Raw genomic sequence first — 15,941 nt, 5'->3', positions numbered from 1 at the left:
CACACACACACACACACACACACACACACACACACACAATCATGCAAAAATGCACACACTCCCGAGCAGACCGAGACAAAAGCAGGCAAAACCCCAGACACACGTGCGCACTCACAAGCATGCACGCACAACACACGTGCACCCACATGGGGCTTCTCACACAAGCACGCACATTGCACATTACACACAGGCACGCAGGCACACAGGCACGCAGGTGGGAGCACACCCCATCCCCGGGAGTGGGTGGGTGGAGCCTGCTTGCTCTTAGACCGCGTCCACCGGGTGCATTGCGTGGAGGGGGCGAGGCGATCTCTTCCTGAACACATACACAGCGTTGTGCTGTGCGGGGCTGCGGTGCCAGGCGCACCTAGGCCCCTGGCCCTCGCCCTTCGCCCCTCGCTCCGGCTCCCAAGGGCATGCCGGTGGCCGTCCAGCTTCCACCCGTGACACCCACCCCGCGCAGCGAGTTAGTCTTAATTTCCTTCAGTGGTCCTGGCATTTCCTTCCCCACTCGGGTGTTTCCCCTCGTGGGTGGGTTTCCTGCGTGCCTGAGGGCTCTGAGCGGTGGGTGGATTTGGAACCTTGTGAGAGGTGCGCCGTCTTTCCGGGGTGCGGATTGTCCTGGTGGTGTCCTGGTCCTGGCTGGCCCTCGGCCCGCGGTCGCGAAGGCCAAAAGGGGCCGAAAGAGAAAAGGAAGAAAAAAAAAAAAGCCTACAGCACCCGGTATTCCCAGGCGGTCTCCCATCCAAGTACTAACCAGGCCCGACCCTGCTTAGCTTCTGAGATCAGGCGCGTTCAGGGTGGTATGGCCGTAGACGGAGGCGTGTGTCGCTGTCGTGCCCCAAGAGCTGCTGCTGCTGCTGCTGCTGCTGCTGCTGCTGCTGCTGCTGCTGCTGCTGCTGCTGCTGCTGCTGCAACACTGGCCTGCGCTCCTGCACGCCAGCCCGCCCCCACGCCCCCACGCGCTCCTGAGTCCGAGTCCGGAAGGACGACGGACGGACGGACGGACGGACGGACGATCCCCTCCCTCTAACCCGCCCGCCAGCCAGCCTGCCAGCTAGGCCGCCCTCTGCCCCGGCCCGGCCCGGAGCCGGGCTCCAGGGCCAGCAGCAGTCGCCAGGCAGCCCTACCCACCGACCTTGTCTCCCTCGTCTCCCGTTCCTCATCGGGCACCCTCACCGCGCCCCAACCGTGCCCCGCAAGCTGGCTCCTCCCTTGCCCGCCCTCAGCCTCCTTCGGTGGGGAATCCACGGGTGTCGGCTTTGACGGGGCCTCAGGGCTTTCCAGGGCAGGGGTCGGCTTTGGACCCCGACTCTCCCTCCACCTGGGGACTGTTGCCAGGTAGCCAGCCAGCTCCTTGCCTCTGTTGTCCCGCGGGCCACTTGGGGCCCCCTCTGGTGGAGGCATGGGGGTTGGGGTTGGGTCCGGGGAGATGGGCGGCGCCCGGGAAGGGGTGATGGTGGGGGTGGGGTGAGACTGGGGTGGGGTGGCATGGGGTGGCATGAGGAGTTCGCGGGGGAGGTGCCCAGATAGGCTCAGGCAAAGCGGTCTGATCGCTTGGGGCATCCTTCCAGACAGGGGTAGACACTGTCTTGCTGGTGCCCTACCTACGGAGGTGCCTCGACGGGTCTGGTAGTGGCTAGGCGCTAGTCTCTCATCATTGGGGAACTGTAGTTTCCTACTAATCCTCCTCCTCCTCCTCCACCTCTTCCTCTACCTGCCCCCCCCCCTCCTCCTGCTCCTGCTCCTGCTCCTGCTCCTCTTCCTCCTTTCCCCAGAGTAACCCCCTCCTCCTGGAGAATCTAGAAGCCTGGGATTGGGTTAGAGAGACTGTGTGCCTGTGCGCGCCTGTGCTTTCTCGCCGTCCGGAGAAACCTTGGTTCTCTCTTTGGAACTTGGAATGCCAGCTCCCAAGATTCCAGTTCTGCCCCATGTCCACCCCCACCCCCAGTCCCACCCCTATCCCCTATCGCCAGCCAGCGGGGCCATCCAGTCCCCCATTGAAGGTGCCTCCTCGTGAAGTGGGCCTCACGCCTGCCCTGCACGTGGGGGAGAAGAGAGAAAGGCAGGCTGTTCAGCGTGGAAGACGCTCCTGGGCGGACCGGTGGGGCCGAGGGAACTTGGAACTCGGGTCTTGGCGCTCTCTGCTCCTGGACGGTGGGGGGCAGAGGCAGGTCCCGGGCCAGAACTCTCTTGGGCTATGTATCCTTCTTTCCACCGGGCCACCCGGCATCCCCCACCTACCGCTCCTTCCATCAAGGAAGAGTCAAGACGGCACGTCTGTCTGTTCCTTCTGCACCCACCTCTGGGGCTGAGCAGGACCTTCCTGAGCCTGGACTGTCATAAGGATGCTGTCGGCTGGCATCTGAAATCCACAGCACAGCTCAGCTCGGCACAGCACAGCTGAGCGCAGCACAGCACAGACCTCTCGGCTTGGCTCTGGGTAGATAGATAGATAGATGGATGGATGGATGGATGGATGCACAGATAGATAGATAGATAGATAGTTCCGCCGGAGGGCTTAGTGGAAGAGCGCCTGAGCGTCCAGCTTCTTGACTCCATGCCCATCTCGGTGGTTGGCCTCCACCTCACAGATTCCATCCCTGCGCCCAGGCCTTGGCCTCTCAGGTTGGGTTCAGGAGGCAACCAACTGTTGATACCTGGCATCCCATCCCACCGGGGACAAGCCCACCAGCCGAGCGAGCCCTAGAGGGCACCAGTGCGTGGGCACTGCCCCTCGTGCACGCGCGCATGCCCGTAGGCACTCGGGCCTGCACACAAGCGTACACACACACTCGCGCATGCAGAAACACACTCAAGCACGCGTGTACGCAAGCACGCGATACGCAAGCAGGTGGACACCCAGACGCACATCCACACAAGCACGCACGCACAGCACACACACACACACACACACACACACACACACACACAATCATGCAAAAATGCACACACTCCCGAGCAGACCGAGACAAAAGCAGGCAAAACCCCAGACACACGTGCGCACTCACAAGCATGCACGCACAACACACGTGCACCCACATGGGGCTTCTCACACAAGCACGCACATTGCACATTACACACAGGCACGCAGGCACACAGGCACGCAGGTGGGAGCACACCCCATCCCCGGGAGTGGGTGGGTGGAGCCTGCTTGCTCTTAGACCGCGTCCACCGGGTGCATTGCGTGGAGGGGGCGAGGCGATCTCTTCCTGAACACATACACAGCGTTGTGCTGTGCGGGGCTGCGGTGCCAGGCGCACCTAGGCCCCTGGCCCTCGCCCTTCGCCCCTCGCTCCGGCTCCCAAGGGCATGCCGGTGGCCGTCCAGCTTCCACCCGTGACACCCACCCCGCGCAGCGAGTTAGTCTTAATTTCCTTCAGTGGTCCTGGCATTTCCTTCCCCACTCGGGTGTTTCCCCTCGTGGGTGGGTTTCCTGCGTGCCTGAGGGCTCTGAGCGGTGGGTGGATTTGGAACCTTGTGAGAGGTGCGCCGTCTTTCCGGGGTGCGGATTGTCCTGGTGGTGTCCTGGTCCTGGCTGGCCCTCGGCCCGCGGTCGCGAAGGCCAAAAGGGGCCGAAAGAGAAAAGGAAGAAAAAAAAAAAAGCCTACAGCACCCGGTATTCCCAGGCGGTCTCCCATCCAAGTACTAACCAGGCCCGACCCTGCTTAGCTTCTGAGATCAGGCGCGTTCAGGGTGGTATGGCCGTAGACGGAGGCGTGTGTCGCTGTCGTGCCCCAAGAGCCTGCTGCTGCTGCTGCTGCTGCTGCTGCTGCTGCTGCTGCTGCTGCTGCTGCTGCTGCTGCTGCTGCTGCTGCAACACTGGCCTGCGCTCCTGCACGCCAGCCCGCCCCCACGCCCCCACGCGCTCCTGAGTCCGAGTCCGGAAGGACGACGGACGGACGGACGGACGGACGGACGATCCCCTCCCTCTAACCCGCCCGCCAGCCAGCCTGCCAGCTAGGCCGCCCTCTGCCCCGGCCCGGCCCGGAGCCGGGCTCCAGGGCCAGCAGCAGTCGCCAGGCAGCCCTACCCACCGACCTTGTCTCCCTCGTCTCCCGTTCCTCATCGGGCACCCTCACCGCGCCCCAACCGTGCCCCGCAAGCTGGCTCCTCCCTTGCCCGCCCTCAGCCTCCTTCGGTGGGGAATCCACGGGTGTCGGCTTTGACGGGGCCTCAGGGCTTTCCAGGGCAGGGGTCGGCTTTGGACCCCGACTCTCCCTCCACCTGGGGACTGTTGCCAGGTAGCCAGCCAGCTCCTTGCCTCTGTTGTCCCGCGGGCCACTTGGGGCCCCCTCTGGTGGAGGCATGGGGGTTGGGGTTGGGTCCGGGGAGATGGGCGGCGCCCGGGAAGGGGTGATGGTGGGGGTGGGGTGAGACTGGGGTGGGGTGGCATGGGGTGGCATGAGGAGTTCGCGGGGGAGGTGCCCAGATAGGCTCAGGCAAAGCGGTCTGATCGCTTGGGGCATCCTTCCAGACAGGGGTAGACACTGTCTTGCTGGTGCCCTACCTACGGAGGTGCCTCGACGGGTCTGGTAGTGGCTAGGCGCTAGTCTCTCATCATTGGGGAACTGTAGTTTCCTACTAATCCTCCTCCTCCTCCTCCACCTCTTCCTCTACCTGCCCCCCCCCCTCCTCCTGCTCCTGCTCCTGCTCCTGCTCCTCTTCCTCCTTTCCCCAGAGTAACCCCCTCCTCCTGGAGAATCTAGAAGCCTGGGATTGGGTTAGAGAGACTGTGTGCCTGTGCGCGCCTGTGCTTTCTCGCCGTCCGGAGAAACCTTGGTTCTCTCTTTGGAACTTGGAATGCCAGCTCCCAAGATTCCAGTTCTGCCCCATGTCCACCCCCACCCCCAGTCCCACCCCTATCCCCTATCGCCAGCCAGCGGGGCCATCCAGTCCCCCATTGAAGGTGCCTCCTCGTGAAGTGGGCCTCACGCCTGCCCTGCACGTGGGGGAGAAGAGAGAAAGGCAGGCTGTTCAGCGTGGAAGACGCTCCTGGGCGGACCGGTGGGGCCGAGGGAACTTGGAACTCGGGTCTTGGCGCTCTCTGCTCCTGGACGGTGGGGGGCAGAGGCAGGTCCCGGGCCAGAACTCTCTTGGGCTATGTATCCTTCTTTCCACCGGGCCACCCGGCATCCCCCACCTACCGCTCCTTCCATCAAGGAAGAGTCAAGACGGCACGTCTGTCTGTTCCTTCTGCACCCACCTCTGGGGCTGAGCAGGACCTTCCTGAGCCTGGACTGTCATAAGGATGCTGTCGGCTGGCATCTGAAATCCACAGCACAGCTCAGCTCGGCACAGCACAGCTGAGCGCAGCACAGCACAGACCTCTCGGCTTGGCTCTGGGTAGATAGATAGATAGATGGATGGATGGATGGATGGATGCACAGATAGATAGATAGATAGATAGATAGATAGTTCCGCCGGAGGGCTTAGTGGAAGAGCGCCTGAGCGTCCAGCTTCTTGACTCCATGCCCATCTCGGTGGTTGGCCTCCACCTCACAGATTCCATCCCTGCGCCCAGGCCTTGGCCTCTCAGGTTGGGTTCAGGAGGCAACCAACTGTTGATACCTGGCATCCCATCCCACCGGGGACAAGCCCACCAGCCGAGCGAGCCCTAGAGGGCACCAGTGCGTGGGCGCTGCCCCTCGTGCACGCGCGCATGCCCGTAGGCACTCGGGCCTGCACACAAGCGTACACACACACTCGCGCATGCAGAAACACACTCAAGCACGCGTGTACGCAAGCACGCGATACGCAAGCAGGTGGACACCCAGACGCACATCCACACAAGCACGCACGCACAGCACACACACACACACACACACACACAATCATGCAAAAATGCACACACTCCCGAGCAGACCGAGACAAAAGCAGGCAAAACCCCAGACACACGTGCGCACTCACAAGCATGCACGCACAACACACGTGCACCCACATGGGGCTTCTCACACAAGCACGCACATTGCACATTACACACAGGCACGCAGGCACACAGGCACGCAGGTGGGAGCACACCCCATCCCCGGGAGTGGGTGGGTGGAGCCTGCTTGCTCTTAGACCGCGTCCACCGGGTGCATTGCGTGGAGGGGGCGAGGCGATCTCTTCCTGAACACATACACAGCGTTGTGCTGTGCGGGGCTGCGGTGCCAGGCGCACCTAGGCCCCTGGCCCTCGCCCTTCGCCCCTCGCTCCGGCTCCCAAGGGCATGCCGGTGGCCGTCCAGCTTCCACCCGTGACACCCACCCCGCGCAGCGAGTTAGTCTTAATTTCCTTCAGTGGTCCTGGCATTTCCTTCCCCACTCGGGTGTTTCCCCTCGTGGGTGGGTTTCCTGCGTGCCTGAGGGCTCTGAGCGGTGGGTGGATTTGGAACCTTGTGAGAGGTGCGCCGTCTTTCCGGGGTGCGGATTGTCCTGGTGGTGTCCTGGTCCTGGCTGGCCCTCGGCCCGCGGTCGCGAAGGCCAAAAGGGGCCGAAAGAGAAAAGGAAGAAAAAAAAAAAAGCCTACAGCACCCGGTATTCCCAGGCGGTCTCCCATCCAAGTACTAACCAGGCCCGACCCTGCTTAGCTTCCGAGATCAGGCGCGTTCAGGGTGGTATGGCCGTAGACGGAGGCGTGTGTCGCTGTCGTGCCCCAAGAGCCTGCTGCTGCTGCTGCTGCTGCTGCTGCTGCTGCTGCTGCTGCTGCTGCTGCTGCTGCTGCTGCTGCTGCTGCTGCTGCTGCTGCTGCAACACTGGCCTGCGCTCCTGCACGCCAGCCCGCCCCCACGCCCCCACGCGCTCCTGAGTCCGAGTCCGGAAGGACGACGGACGGACGGACGGACGGACGATCCCCTCCCTCTAACCCGCCCGCCAGCCAGCCTGCCAGCTAGGCCGCCCTCTGCCCCGGCCCGGCCCGGAGCCGGGCTCCAGGGCCAGCAGCAGTCGCCAGGCAGCCCTACCCACCGACCTTGTCTCCCTCGTCTCCCGTTCCTCATCGGGCACCCTCACCGCGCCCCAACCGTGCCCCGCAAGCTGGCTCCTCCCTTGCCCGCCCTCAGCCTCCTTCGGTGGGGAATCCACGGGTGTCGGCTTTGACGGGGCCTCAGGGCTTTCCAGGGCAGGGGTCGGCTTTGGACCCCGACTCTCCCTCCACCTGGGGACTGTTGCCAGGTAGCCAGCCAGCTCCTTGCCTCTGTTGTCCCGCGGGCCACTTGGGGCCCCCTCTGGTGGAGGCATGGGGGTTGGGGTTGGGTCCGGGGAGATGGGCGGCGCCCGGGAAGGGGTGATGGTGGGGGTGGGGTGAGACTGGGGTGGGGTGGCATGGGGTGGCATGAGGAGTTCGCGGGGGAGGTGCCCAGATAGGCTCAGGCAAAGCGGTCTGATCGCTTGGGGCATCCTTCCAGACAGGGGTAGACACTGTCTTGCTGGTGCCCTACCTACGGAGGTGCCTCGACGGGTCTGGTAGTGGCTAGGCGCTAGTCTCTCATCATTGGGGAACTGTAGTTTCCTACTAATCCTCCTCCTCCTCCTCCACCTCTTCCTCTACCTGCCCCCCCCCCCTCCTCCTGCTCCTGCTCCTGCTCCTGCTCCTCTTCCTCCTTTCCCCAGAGTAACCCCCTCCTCCTGGAGAATCTAGAAGCCTGGGATTGGGTTAGAGAGACTGTGTGCCTGTGCGCGCCTGTGCTTTCTCGCCGTCCGGAGAAACCTTGGTTCTCTCTTTGGAACTTGGAATGCCAGCTCCCAAGATTCCAGTTCTGCCCCATGTCCACCCCCACCCCCAGTCCCACCCCTATCCCCTATCGCCAGCCAGCGGGGCCATCCAGTCCCCCATTGAAGGTGCCTCCTCGTGAAGTGGGCCTCACGCCTGCCCTGCACGTGGGGGAGAAGAGAGAAAGGCAGGCTGTTCAGCGTGGAAGACGCTCCTGGGCGGACCGGTGGGGCCGAGGGAACTTGGAACTCGGGTCTTGGCGCTCTCTGCTCCTGGACGGTGGGGGGCAGAGGCAGGTCCCGGGCCAGAACTCTCTTGGGCTATGTATCCTTCTTTCCACCGGGCCACCCGGCATCCCCCACCTACCGCTCCTTCCATCAAGGAAGAGTCAAGACGGCACGTCTGTCTGTTCCTTCTGCACCCACCTCTGGGGCTGAGCAGGACCTTCCTGAGCCTGGACTGTCATAAGGATGCTGTCGGCTGGCATCTGAAATCCACAGCACAGCTCAGCTCGGCACAGCACAGCTGAGCGCAGCACAGCACAGACCTCTCGGCTTGGCTCTGGGTAGATAGATAGATAGATGGATGGATGGATGGATGGATGGATGCACAGATAGATAGATAGATAGATAGTTCCGCCGGAGGGCTTAGTGGAAGAGCGCCTGAGCGTCCAGCTTCTTGACTCCATGCCCATCTCGGTGGTTGGCCTCCACCTCACAGATTCCATCCCTGCGCCCAGGCCTTGGCCTCTCAGGTTGGGTTCAGGAGGCAACCAACTGTTGATACCTGGCATCCCATCCCACCGGGGACAAGCCCACCAGCCGAGCGAGCCCTAGAGGGCACCAGTGCGTGGGCACTGCCCCTCGTGCACGCGCGCATGCCCGTAGGCACTCGGGCCTGCACACAAGCGTACACACACACTCGCGCATGCAGAAACACACTCAAGCACGCGTGTACGCAAGCACGCGATACGCAAGCAGGTGGACACCCAGACGCACATCCACACAAGCACGCACGCACAGCACACACACACACACACACACACACACACACACACACACAATCATGCAAAAATGCACACACTCCCGAGCAGACCGAGACAAAAGCAGGCAAAACCCCAGACACACGTGCGCACTCACAAGCATGCACGCACAACACACGTGCACCCACATGGGGCTTCTCACACAAGCACGCACATTGCACATTACACACAGGCACGCAGGCACACAGGCACGCAGGTGGGAGCACACCCCATCCCCGGGAGTGGGTGGGTGGAGCCTGCTTGCTCTTAGACCGCGTCCACCGGGTGCATTGCGTGGAGGGGGCGAGGCGATCTCTTCCTGAACACATACACAGCGTTGTGCTGTGCGGGGCTGCGGTGCCAGGCGCACCTAGGCCCCTGGCCCTCGCCCTTCGCCCCTCGCTCCGGCTCCCAAGGGCATGCCGGTGGCCGTCCAGCTTCCACCCGTGACACCCACCCCGCGCAGCGAGTTAGTCTTAATTTCCTTCAGTGGTCCTGGCATTTCCTTCCCCACTCGGGTGTTTCCCCTCGTGGGTGGGTTTCCTGCGTGCCTGAGGGCTCTGAGCGGTGGGTGGATTTGGAACCTTGTGAGAGGTGCGCCGTCTTTCCGGGGTGCGGATTGTCCTGGTGGTGTCCTGGTCCTGGCTGGCCCTCGGCCCGCGGTCGCGAAGGCCAAAAGGGGCCGAAAGAGAAAAGGAAGAAAAAAAAAAAAGCCTACAGCACCCGGTATTCCCAGGCGGTCTCCCATCCAAGTACTAACCAGGCCCGACCCTGCTTAGCTTCCGAGATCAGACGAGATCGGGCGCGTTCAGGGTGGTATGGCCGTAGACGGAGGCGTGTGTCGCTGTCGTGCCCCAAGAGCCTGCTGCTGCTGCTGCTGCTGCTGCTGCTGCTGCTGCTGCTGCTGCTGCTGCTGCTGCTGCAACACTGGCCTGCGCTCCTGCACGCCAGCCCGCCCCCACGCCCCCACGCGCTCCTGAGTCCGAGTCCGGAAGGACGACGGACGGACGGACGGACGGACGATCCCCTCCCTCTAACCCGCCCGCCAGCCAGCCTGCCAGCTAGGCCGCCCTCTGCCCCGGCCCGGCCCGGAGCCGGGCTCCAGGGCCAGCAGCAGTCGCCAGGCAGCCCTACCCACCGACCTTGTCTCCCTCGTCTCCCGTTCCTCATCGGGCACCCTCACCGCGCCCCAACCGTGCCCCGCAAGCTGGCTCCTCCCTTGCCCGCCCTCAGCCTCCTTCGGTGGGGAATCCACGGGTGTCGGCTTTGACGGGGCCTCAGGGCTTTCCAGGGCAGGGGTCGGCTTTGGACCCCGACTCTCCCTCCACCTGGGGACTGTTGCCAGGTAGCCAGCCAGCTCCTTGCCTCTGTTGTCCCGCGGGCCACTTGGGGCCCCCTCTGGTGGAGGCATGGGGGTTGGGGTTGGGTCCGGGGAGATGGGCGGCGCCCGGGAAGGGGTGATGGTGGGGGTGGGGTGAGACTGGGGTGGGGTGGCATGGGGTGGCATGAGGAGTTCGCGGGGGAGGTGCCCAGATAGGCTCAGGCAAAGCGGTCTGATCGCTTGGGGCATCCTTCCAGACAGGGGTAGACACTGTCTTGCTGGTGCCCTACCTACGGAGGTGCCTCGACGGGTCTGGTAGTGGCTAGGCGCTAGTCTCTCATCATTGGGGAACTGTAGTTTCCTACTAATCCTCCTCCTCCTCCTCCACCTCTTCCTCTACCTGCCCCCCCCCCCCCTCCTCCTGCTCCTGCTCCTGCTCCTGCTCCTCTTCCTCCTTTCCCCAGAGTAACCCCCTCCTCCTGGAGAATCTAGAAGCCTGGGATTGGGTTAGAGAGACTGTGTGCCTGTGCGCGCCTGTGCTTTCTCGCCGTCCGGAGAAACCTTGGTTCTCTCTTTGGAACTTGGAATGCCAGCTCCCAAGATTCCAGTTCTGCCCCATGTCCACCCCCACCCCCAGTCCCACCCCTATCCCCTATCGCCAGCCAGCGGGGCCATCCAGTCCCCCATTGAAGGTGCCTCCTCGTGAAGTGGGCCTCACGCCTGCCCTGCACGTGGGGGAGAAGAGAGAAAGGCAGGCTGTTCAGCGTGGAAGACGCTCCTGGGCGGACCGGTGGGGCCGAGGGAACTTGGAACTCGGGTCTTGGCGCTCTCTGCTCCTGGACGGTGGGGGGCAGAGGCAGGTCCCGGGCCAGAACTCTCTTGGGCTATGTATCCTTCTTTCCACCGGGCCACCCGGCATCCCCCACCTACCGCTCCTTCCATCAAGGAAGAGTCAAGACGGCACGTCTGTCTGTTCCTTCTGCACCCACCTCTGGGGCTGAGCAGGACCTTCCTGAGCCTGGACTGTCATAAGGATGCTGTCGGCTGGCATCTGAAATCCACAGCACAGCTCAGCTCGGCACAGCACAGCTGAGCGCAGCACAGCACAGACCTCTCGGCTTGGCTCTGGGTAGATAGATAGATAGATGGATGGATGGATGGATGGATGCACAGATAGATAGATAGATAGATAGTTCCGCCGGAGGGCTTAGTGGAAGAGCGCCTGAGCGTCCAGCTTCTTGACTCCATGCCCATCTCGGTGGTTGGCCTCCACCTCACAGATTCCATCCCTGCGCCCAGGCCTTGGCCTCTCAGGTTGGGTTCAGGAGGCAACCAACTGTTGATACCTGGCATCCCATCCCACCGGGGACAAGCCCACCAGCCGAGCGAGCCCTAGAGGGCACCAGTGCGTGGGCACTGCCCCTCGTGCACGCGCGCATGCCCGTAGGCACTCGGGCCTGCACACAAGCGTACACACACACTCGCGCATGCAGAAACACACTCAAGCACGCGTGTACGCAAGCACGCGATACGCAAGCAGGTGGACACCCAGACGCACATCCACACAAGCACGCACGCACAGCACACACACACACACACACACACACAATCATGCAAAAATGCACACACTCCCGAGCAGACCGAGACAAAAGCAGGCAAAACCCCAGACACACGTGCGCACTCACAAGCATGCACGCACAACACACGTGCACCCACATGGGGCTTCTCACACAAGCACGCACATTGCACATTACACACAGGCATGCAGGCACACAGGCACGCAGGTGGGAGCACACCCCATCCCCGGGAGTGGGTGGGTGGAGCCTGCTTGCTCTTAGACCGCGTCCACCGGGTGCATTGCGTGGAGGGGGCGAGGCGATCTCTTCCTGAACACATACACAGCGTTGTGCTGTGCGGGGCTGCGGTGCCAGGCGCACCTAGGCCCCTGGCCCTCGCCCTTCGCCCCTCGCTCCGGCTCCCAAGGGCATGCCGGTGGCCGTCCAGCTTCCACCCGTGACACCCACCCCGCGCAGCGAGTTAGTCTTAATTTCCTTCAGTGGTCCTGGCATTTCCTTCCCCACTCGGGTGTTTCCCCTCGTGGGTGGGTTTCCTGCGTGCCTGAGGGCTCTGAGCGGTGGGTGGATTTGGAACCTTGTGAGAGGTGCGCCGTCTTTCCGGGGTGCGGATTGTCCTGGTGGTGTCCTGGTCCTGGCTGGCCCTCGGCCCGCGGTCGCGAAGGCCAAAAGGGGCCGAAAGAGAAAAGGAAGAAAAAAAAAAAAGCCTACAGCACCCGGTATTCCCAGGCGGTCTCCCATCCAAGTACTAACCAGGCCCGACCCTGCTTAGCTTCCGAGATCAGACGAGATCGGGCGCGTTCAGGGTGGTATGGCCGTAGACGGAGGCGTGTGTCGCTGTCGTGCCCCAAGAGCCTGCTGCTGCTGCTGCTGCTGCTGCTGCTGCTGCTGCTGCTGCTGCTGCTGCTGCTGCTGCTGCTGCAACACTGGCCTGCGCTCCTGCACGCCAGCCCGCCCCCACGCCCCCACGCGCTCCTGAGTCCGAGTCCGGAAGGACGACGGACGGACGGACGGACGGACGATCCCCTCCCTCTAACCCGCCCGCCAGCCAGCCTGCCAGCTAGGCCGCCCTCTGCCCCGGCCCGGCCCGGAGCCGGGCTCCAGGGCCAGCAGCAGTCGCCAGGCAGCCCTACCCACCGACCTTGTCTCCCTCGTCTCCCGTTCCTCATCGGGCACCCTCACCGCGCCCCAACCGTGCCCCGCAAGCTGGCTCCTCCCTTGCCCGCCCTCAGCCTCCTTCGGTGGGGAATCCACGGGTGTCGGCTTTGACGGGGCCTCAGGGCTTTCCAGGGCAGGGGTCGGCTTTGGACCCCGACTCTCCCTCCACCTGGGGACTGTTGCCAGGTAGCCAGCCAGCTCCTTGCCTCTGTTGTCCCGCGGGCCACTTGGGGCCCCCTCTGGTGGAGGCATGGGGGTTGGGGTTGGGTCCGGGGAGATGGGCGGCGCCCGGGAAGGGGTGATGGTGGGGGTGGGGTGAGACTGGGGTGGGGTGGCATGGGGTGGCATGAGGAGTTCGCGGGGGAGGTGCCCAGATAGGCTCAGGCAAAGCGGTCTGATCGCTTGGGGCATCCTTCCAGACAGGGGTAGACACTGTCTTGCTGGTGCCCTACCTACGGAGGTGCCTCGACGGGTCTGGTAGTGGCTAGGCGCTAGTCTCTCATCATTGGGGAACTGTAGTTTCCTACTAATCCTCCTCCTCCTCCTCCACCTCTTCCTCTACCTGCCCCCCCCCTCCTCCTGCTCCTGCTCCTGCTCCTGCTCCTCTTCCTCCTTTCCCCAGAGTAACCCCCTCCTCCTGGAGAATCTAGAAGCCTGGGATTGGGTTAGAGAGACTGTGTGCCTGTGCGCGCCTGTGCTTTCTCGCCGTCCGGAGAAACCTTGGTTCTCTCTTTGGAACTTGGAATGCCAGCTCCCAAGATTCCAGTTCTGCCCCATGTCCACCCCCACCCCCAGTCCCACCCCTATCCCCTATCGCCAGCCAGCGGGGCCATCCAGTCCCCCATTGAAGGTGCCTCCTCGTGAAGTGGGCCTCACGCCTGCCCTGCACGTGGGGGAGAAGAGAGAAAGGCAGGCTGTTCAGCGTGGAAGACGCTCCTGGGCGGACCGGTGGGGCCGAGGGAACTTGGAACTCGGGTCTTGGCGCTCTCTGCTCCTGGACGGTGGGGGGCAGAGGCAGGTCCCGGGCCAGAACTCTCTTGGGCTATGTATCCTTCTTTCCACCGGGCCACCCGGCATCCCCCACCTACCGCTCCTTCCATCAAGGAAGAGTCAAGACGGCACGTCTGTCTGTTCCTTCTGCACCCACCTCTGGGGCTGAGCAGGACCTTCCTGAGCCTGGACTGTCATAAGGATGCTGTCGGCTGGCATCTGAAATCCACAGCACAGCTCAGCTCGGCACAGCACAGCTGAGCGCAGCACAGCACAGACCTCTCGGCTTGGCTCTGGGTAGATAGATAGATAGATAGATAGATGGATGGATGGATGGATGGATGCACAGATAGATAGATAGATAGATAGATAGATAGATAGATAGATAGATAGTTCCGCCGGAGGGCTTAGTGGAAGAGCGCCTGAGCGTCCAGCTTCTTGACTCCATGCCCATCTCGGTGGTTGGCCTCCACCTCACAGATTCCATCCCTGCGCCCAGGCCTTGGCCTCTCAGGTTGGGTTCAGGAGGCAACCAACTGTTGATACCTGGCATCCCATCCCACCGGGGACAAGCCCACCAGCCGAGCGAGCCCTAGAGGGCACCAGTGCGTGGGCGCTGCCCCTCGTGCACGCGCGCATGCCCGTAGGCACTCGGGCCTGCACACAAGCGTACACACACACTCGCGCATGCAGAAACACACTCAAGCACGCGTGTACGCAAGCACGCGATACGCAAGCAGGTGGACACCCAGACGCACATCCACACAAGCACGCACGCACAGCACACACACACACACACACACACACAATCATGCAAAAATGCACACACTCCCGAGCAGACCGAGACAAAAGCAGGCAAAACCCCAGACACACGTGCGCACTCACAAGCATGCACGCACAACACACGTGCACCCACATGGGGCTTCTCACACAAGCACGCACATTGCACATTACACACAGGCACGCAGGCACACAGGCACGCAGGTGGGAGCACACCCCATCCCCGGGAGTGGGTGGGTGGAGCCTGCTTGCTCTTAGACCGCGTCCACCGGGTGCATTGCGTGGAGGGGGCGAGGCGATCTCTTCCTGAACACATACACAGCGTTGTGCTGTGCGGGGCTGCGGTGCCAGGCGCACCTAGGCCCCTGGCCCTCGCCCTTCGCCCCTCGCTCCGGCTCCCAAGGGCATGCCGGTGGCCGTCCAGCTTCCACCCGTGACACCCACCCCGCGCAGCGAGTTAGTCTTAATTTCCTTCAGTGGTCCTGGCATTTCCTTCCCCACTCGGGTGTTTCCCCTCGTGGGTGGGTTTCCTGCGTGCCTGAGGGCTCTGAGCGGTGGGTGGATTTGGAACCTTGTGAGAGGTGCGCCGTCTTTCCGGGGTGCGGATTGTCCTGGTGGTGTCCTGGTCCTGGCTGGCCCTCGGCCCGCGGTCGCGAAGGCCAAAAGGGGCCGAAAGAGAAAAGGAAGAAAAAAAAAAAAGCCTACAGCACCCGGTATTCCCAGGCGGTCTCCCATCCAAGTACTAACCAGGCCCGACCCTGCTTAGCTTCCGAGATCAGACGAGATCGGGCGCGTTCAGGGTGGTATGGCCGTAGACGGAGGCGTGTGTCGCTGTCGTGCCCCAAGAGCCTGCTGCTGCTGCTGCTGCTGCTGCTGCTGCTGCTGCTGCTGCTGCTGCTGCTGCTGCTGCTGCAACACTGGCCTGCGCTCCTGCACGCCAGCCCGCCCCCACGCCCCCACGCGCTCCTGAGTCCGAGTCCGGAAGGACGACGGACGGACGGACGGACGGACGATCCCCTCCCTCTAACCCGCCCGCCAGCCAGCCTGCCAGCTAGGCCGCCCTCTGCCCCGGCCCGGCCCGGAGCCGGGCTCCAGGGCCAGCAGCAGTCGCCAGGCAGCCCTACCCACCGACCTTGTCTCCCTCGTCTCCCGTTCCTCATCGGGCACCCTCACCGCGCCCCAACCGTGCCCCGCAAGCTGGCTCCTCCCTTGCCCGCCCTCAGCCTCCTTCGGTGGGGAATCCACGGGTGTCGGCTTTGACGGGGCCTCAGGGCTTTCCAGGGCAGGGGTCGGCTTTGGACCCCGACTCTCCCTCCACCTGGGGACTGTTGCCAGGTAGCCAGCCAGCTCCTTGCCTCTGTTGTCCCGCGGGCCACTTGGGGCCCCCTCTGGTGGAGGCATGGGG

The 15,941-nt window shown here is 63.4% G+C and overlaps 3 non-coding genes and 3 pseudogenes across 3 annotated transcripts; all 6 read right to left on the bottom strand.

The window, feature by feature from the left end:
- Window positions 1–708: 708 nt before the first annotated feature.
- Window positions 709–817, bottom strand: LOC121447667 (annotated as a pseudogene).
- Window positions 818–3,604: 2,787 nt separating this feature from the next.
- Window positions 3,605–3,713, bottom strand: LOC121447665 (annotated as a pseudogene).
- A 2,790-nt stretch (window positions 3,714–6,503) lies between these two features.
- Window positions 6,504–6,612, bottom strand: LOC121447674 (annotated as a pseudogene).
- A 2,812-nt stretch (window positions 6,613–9,424) lies between these two features.
- On the bottom strand, window positions 9,425–9,543 carry LOC121447746. The gene has a single exon (XR_005974268.1). It is a non-coding gene; the product is annotated as a 5S ribosomal RNA (ribosomal RNA).
- A 2,769-nt stretch (window positions 9,544–12,312) lies between these two features.
- LOC121447745 lies at window positions 12,313–12,431 on the bottom strand. The gene has a single exon (XR_005974267.1). It is a non-coding gene; the product is annotated as a 5S ribosomal RNA (ribosomal RNA).
- Window positions 12,432–15,234: 2,803 nt separating this feature from the next.
- Window positions 15,235–15,353, bottom strand: LOC121447744. Its single transcript, XR_005974266.1, has one exon. It is a non-coding gene; the product is annotated as a 5S ribosomal RNA (ribosomal RNA).
- Between the last annotated feature and the right edge of the window lie 588 nt (window positions 15,354–15,941).

The sequence above is a fragment of the Microtus oregoni genome, unplaced genomic scaffold, assembly GCF_018167655.1.
Source record: "Microtus oregoni isolate MIOR12 unplaced genomic scaffold, Mior012 000004F_ref0000308, whole genome shotgun sequence".
Lineage (NCBI taxonomy): Eukaryota > Metazoa > Chordata > Mammalia > Rodentia > Cricetidae > Microtus > Microtus oregoni.
This window is presented reverse-complemented; position numbering and strand designations above follow the sequence as displayed.